Source organism: Carcharodon carcharias, chromosome 2, assembly GCF_017639515.1.
Source record: "Carcharodon carcharias isolate sCarCar2 chromosome 2, sCarCar2.pri, whole genome shotgun sequence".
NCBI lineage: Eukaryota > Metazoa > Chordata > Chondrichthyes > Lamniformes > Lamnidae > Carcharodon > Carcharodon carcharias.
In genome coordinates this window covers 239,066,297-239,072,363 of record NC_054468.1, presented here as the reverse complement: position 1 = coordinate 239,072,363, position 6,067 = coordinate 239,066,297, and positions in this window count along the sequence as shown.

Genomic DNA, 6,067 nt, shown 5'->3' with positions numbered 1-6,067 from the left:
GACCTACCTACCTAATCCCATTTACCAGCATTTGGCCTTGAATGTTATAAGAACAAAGAACAAAGAAAAGTACAGCACAGGAACAGGCCCTTTGGCCCTCCAAGCCTGCACCGATCATATTGCCTGTCAAACTAAACCATTTTGCACTTCCGGGATCTGTATCCCTCTATTCCCATCCTATTCATGTATTTGTCAAGCTGCCTCTTAAACACCACTATCGTACCTGCTTCCACCACCTCCTCTGGCAGCAAATTCCAGACACTCACTACCTTGGTCCCGGTCCTGCTGGGGTGCAACCCGTCCAGCTTGTACAGGTCCCATATTCCCCAGAATTGGTCACAGAGCCTCAAGAATCTAAACCCCTCCCTCCTACACCCTCTCTCCAGCCACACATTCATCCAGTCTGTTCTCCTATTCCTGATCTCACCAGCATGTGGCACTGGGAGTAATCCTGAGATTGCTACCTTTGATGTCCTGACTTTTTATTTATTTCCTCATTCCCAATATTCTGCTTGCAGGACCTCATCCCTCTTTTTACTTATGTTTTTGTACTAGAACACCTAGATCCCCCTGCACCTCGGAATTCTGCAGCTGTTCTCCATTTAAGTAATACTCTGCTTTTTTATTCTTCCTGCCAAAGTGAACAACTTCACATTTTCCCACATTAAATTCCATTTCCCATATCTTTGTCCACTCACTCAACCTATCTATATCCGTCTGCAACCTCATGTCCTCTTCACAACATCCTTTTCTACCTATCTTTGTGTCATCTGAAAATTTAGCTACCATATTAACATATGAACAAAGAGCAGGAGTAGGCCATTCAGCCCCTCAAGCCTGGTTTGCCATTTAATAAGATTGTGCCTGATCTGATGGTAACCTCAAATTTGCATCCCACCTACCCCTGAAAACCTATCACCCCCCCTCTTGTTTACCAAGAATCTATCCAGCTCTGCCTTAAAAATATTCAAAAACTCTGCTTCCACCACCTTTTCAGGAAGAGAGTTCCAAAGACTCACAACCCTCTGTGTGAAAAAAAAATCACCTCATCTCCATTTTAAATGGGCCTTATTTTTAAACAGTGACCCCTAGTTCTAGATTCTCCCACAAGAGGAAACATCCTCTCCACATCCACCCTGTGAAGTCACCTCAGGATCTTACATGTTTCAATCAAGTCGCCTCTTACACTTCTAAACTCCAGTCCAACCTTGCCTCATAAGACAACTGCTCATTCCAGGTATTAGTCTGGTAAACCTTCTCTGAACTGCTTCCAACACATTTACATCCTCCCTTAAACAAGGTGACCAATGGGGAGGGGAGGCGGTAGCATGGTGGTATAGTCGCTGGACCAGTAATCCAGAGACCCAGGGTAATGCTCTGGGGACCTGGATTCAAATTCAATGAGTGGAATTAAAAATCTAATGATAATCATGAAACCATTGTCGATTGTTATAAAAACCCATCTGGTTCACTAATGTCCTTTAGGGAAGGAAATCTGTCACCCTTACCTGGCCTGGCCTACATGTGACTCCAGACCCACAGCAATGTGGTTGACTCTGAAATGGCCGGGCAAGCCCCTCAGTTGTAACAAACCACTACAAAGTCACAAAAAAGGAATGATTCTGGACAGACAACCCGGCATCGACCTAGGCACCGGAAATGACAATGGAAACCTCAGCCCTGTCGACTCTGCAAAGTCCTCCCTACTAACAGCTGGGGGCTAGTGCCAGAATAGGGAGAGCTGTCTCACAGACTAGTCAACAGCCTGACACAGTCATCCTCATTACAGATAATGTCCCAAACACCACCATCACCAATCCTGCCAGTGGGACAGGACATACCCAGCAGAGGTGGGGGCACAGTGGTATACAGTCGGAGGGAGTATCCCTGGGTGTCCTGAACATCGACTCCGGGCCCCATGAACTCTCATGGCATCAGGTCAAACATGGGCAAGGAAACCTCCTGCTGATTACCACATACCGCCCTTCCTCAGTTGATGAATCAATGCTCCTCCATGTTGAACACTGCTTGGAGGAAGCACTGAGGGTGACAAGGGCACAGAATGTACTCTGGGTGGGGGACTTCAATGTCCATCACCAAGAGTGGCTGGGTAGCACCAGTACTGACCGAGCTGGCCGAGTCCTAACTGACATAGCTGCTAGACTGGGTCTGTGGCAGGCGGTGAGGGAACCAACAAGAGGGAAAAACTTACTTGACCTCATCCTTGCCAACATGCCTGCCACAAATGCATCTGTCCATGACAGTGTCGGTAGAAGTGACCACTGCACAGTCATTGTGGAGACGAAGTCCCGTCTTCACATTGAGGATACCCTCCATCGTGTTGTGTGGCACTACCACCGTGCTAAATGGGATAGATTTTGAACAGAGCTAGCGACTCAAGACTGGGCCTCCATGAGGTGCTGTGGGCCATCAGCAGCAGAATTTCACTCAAACACAATCTGTAACCTCATGGCACAGCATATCCCCCACTCTACCATTACCATCAAGCCAGGGGATCAACCCTGGTTCAATGAAGAGAGCAGGAGGGCACGCCAGGAGCAGCACCAGGCATACCTAAAAATGAGCTGTCAACCTGGTGAAGCTACAACACAGGACTGCTTGTATGCTAAACAGCATAAGCAGCAAGTGATAGACGGAGGTAAGTGATCCCACAACCAACGGATCAGATCTAAGCTCTGCAGTCCTGCCACATCCAGTCGTGAATGGTGGTGGACAATTAAACAACTCACTGGAGAAGGAGGCTCCACAAATATCCCCATCCTCAATGATGGAGGGGCTCAGCACATCAGTGCAAAAGATAAGGCTGAAACATTTGCAACAATCTTCAGCCAGAAGTGCCGAGTGGATGATCCACCTCAGCCTCCTCCACAGGTCCCCAGCATCACAGACGCGAGTCTTCAGCCAATTCAGTTCATTCCACGTGATATCAAGAAATAGCTGAAGACACTGGATAGTGCAAAGGCTATGGGCCCTGACAATATTTCGGCACTAGTACTGAAGACTTCTGCTCCAGAACTTGCCGTGCCCCTAGCCAAGCTGTTCCTGTACAGCTACAACACTGGCATCTACCCGGCTATGTGGAAAATTGCCCAGGTATGTCCTGTACACAAAAAACAGGACAAATCCAACCCAGTCAATTACCGCCCCATCAGTCTACTCTCGATCATCAGTAAAATGATGGAATGGGTCATCAACAGTGCTATCAAGTGGAACTTGCTTAGCAATAACCTGCTCACTGACACCAAGTTTGGGTTCCGCCAGGGCCACTCAGCTCCTGACCTCATTACAACCTTGGTTCAAACATGGACAAAAGAGCTGAACTCCAGAGGTGAGGTGATAATAGTGCCATGGAATGTCAAGGGGCGATGGTTGGATTCTTTCTTGTGAGAGATGGTCATTGCCTGGCACTTGTGTGGTGTGAATGTTACTTTCCACTTGTCAGCCCAAGACTGGATATTGTCCAGGCCTTGCTGCATTTGGACATGGACTGCTTCAGTATCTGAGGAGCTGTGAATGGTGCTGAACATTGTGAACATCCCCACTTCTGACCTTATGATGGAAGCAGCTGAAGATGGTTGGGCCGAGGACACTACCCTGAGGAACTCCTGCAGTGATGTCCTGGAACTGAGATGATTGTTGCTGCTCCTGTCATGCCCTCCTGCACTCTTCATTGAACTAGGGTTGATCCCCTGGCTTGATGGTAAAGTTAGAGCGGGGTATATGCTGGGCCATGAGGTTACAGATTGTGTTCAAGTACAATTCTGCTGCTGCTGATGGCCCACATGGATGCCCAGTCTTGAGTTGCTAGATCTGTTTGAAATCTATCCCATTTAGCACTGTGGTAATGCCACACAACATGATGGAGGATATACTCTGTGTGTAGGTGGGATTTCGTCTCCACAATGACTGTGTGGTGGTCACTCCTACTGATACTGTCATGGACAGATGCATTTGTGGCAGGCAAGTTGGTGAGGATGAGGTCAAGTATGTTTTCCCCTCTTGTTGGTTCCCTCACCACCTGCCGCAGACCCAGCTTAGCATCTATGTCCTTTAGGACTCGGACAGCTCAATCTGTAGTGGTGTGACTGAGCCACCCTTGGTGATGGGGGCTTTGAAGTCCCCCACCCAGATTACATTCTGCACCCTTGCCACCCTCAGTGCTTCCTCCAAGTGGAATGGAGGAACACTGATTCATCTGCTGAGGAAGGGTGGTACGTGGTAATCAGCAGGAGGTTTCCTTGCTCATGTTTGACCTGATGCCATGAGAGTTCATGTGGTCTGGAGTCAATGTTGAGGATTTGCAGGGCAACTCCCTCCTGACTGTATACCACTGTGCCCCCACCTCTGCTGGACGTACCACAGGACATACCCAGGGATGGTGATAATGGTGTCCGGGACACTACCTGTAAGATATGATTCCATGAGGATGATTATGTCAGGCTATTGCTTAACTAGTCTGTGACTCCAGCACTAGCCCCAGATGTTAGTAAGGAGGTGTTTGCAGGGTCGACAGTGCTGAGATTGCCATGTGGTTTCCAGTGCCTAGATCGATGCTGGGTAGTCCTTCTGGTTTCATTCCTTGTTGACTTGCGTTTAGTGGTTTGATACAACTGAGTGACTTGCTCAGTCATTTCAGACGGCAGTTAAGAGTCAACCACATTGCTGTGGGTGGGTGTGGAATTACATGTCGGCCAGACTGGCAGGGGCATTAGTGAACCAGATGGGTTTTTACAACAATTGACAATAGTGGGTTCATGGTCATCATTAGACTTTTAATTCCAGATTCTTATTGAATTCACATTTCACTATCTGCTGTGGTGGTACTCGAACCTGGGTCCCCAGAGTATTACCCTGGGTCTCTGGATTACTAGTCCAGCGACGATACCACTACAACATCGCCTTCTACTTTGTCCTACATTGTGGTGACTGTTAGGGGGCCTGTAGACCCCTCCCACTAATGACTTATTTCCCCCACTAACCCTCATCTCCACCCAAACCGATTCTGCATCCTGACCTCCTGAACCAAGGTCATCTCTAACTATTGCAACAATGCCCTCTTTGATTAAGTGCTACGCCTCCACCTTTACCGAGCTTCCTATTCCTCTTGAATGTCATATACCCCTCAGTGTTCAGGACCCAGTCTTTGTTGTCCTGCAGCCACGTCTCCATAACGGCTATCAGATCATATTTATTTACTTTGATGTGCTCTATCAATTCAGTTACTTTATGAATGCTACGCACATTCAGATACAGAGCCTTTTGTTTTGTCTTTTTGTTATCTTTGTAACATCTAGTCTTGTCTGTTGGTGTATTGTTAGTAGTTTTTTTCTCTCTGTCCCTTCCTGACCCCCATTTCCCATATTACTGTTTTGCTCTCCTGCCTTGACTCTACCCTTTGCTATGCTACCTCTACACAAGCTTGATCCTTCACCCCTCGTTTAGTTTAAAGCCCTCTCTACTTCTCTAGTTATGTGGCTCGCTGGAACATTGGTCCCAGCATGGTTCAGGCATAAACCATTCAACACTTTCCCCAGTACTGCCAGTGCTCCATGAACTGGAACCCACTTCTCCCACACCGGTCTTTAAGCTACGCATTTGTTTCCCTAATCTTATCTGTCCTACATCAATTTGCATGATCCAGAGATTATTACCTTTGAGGTTTTGCTTCTTGTGGTGCTTAGCTCTTTATAGTGACTATGCAGAACCTCTTTCCTTGTCCTATGTCATTGGTACCTACACGGACCACGACAACTGGATCCTCCCCCTCCCACTGCAAGTTCCTCTCCAGCCCTGATCAAATGTCCCAAACCCTGGCATCTGGAATCTCTTTGCAGCCTCTGTGTCCTCCTCACAGTTTACATTCCTGTCTAGCTTTGTATCATCAGCAAACTTAGAAACCTTACTGAATCATTTGTAGATAAACTGAAGCCCCAGCACTAGCCCGTGCAGCACTCTAGTAGCCACAGCTGCCTCACCTGAAAATGCCCCATTTATCCCTCCAGTCTGCTTGCTGTCCATGAACCAATTCTCTATCCATGGGGTTCAA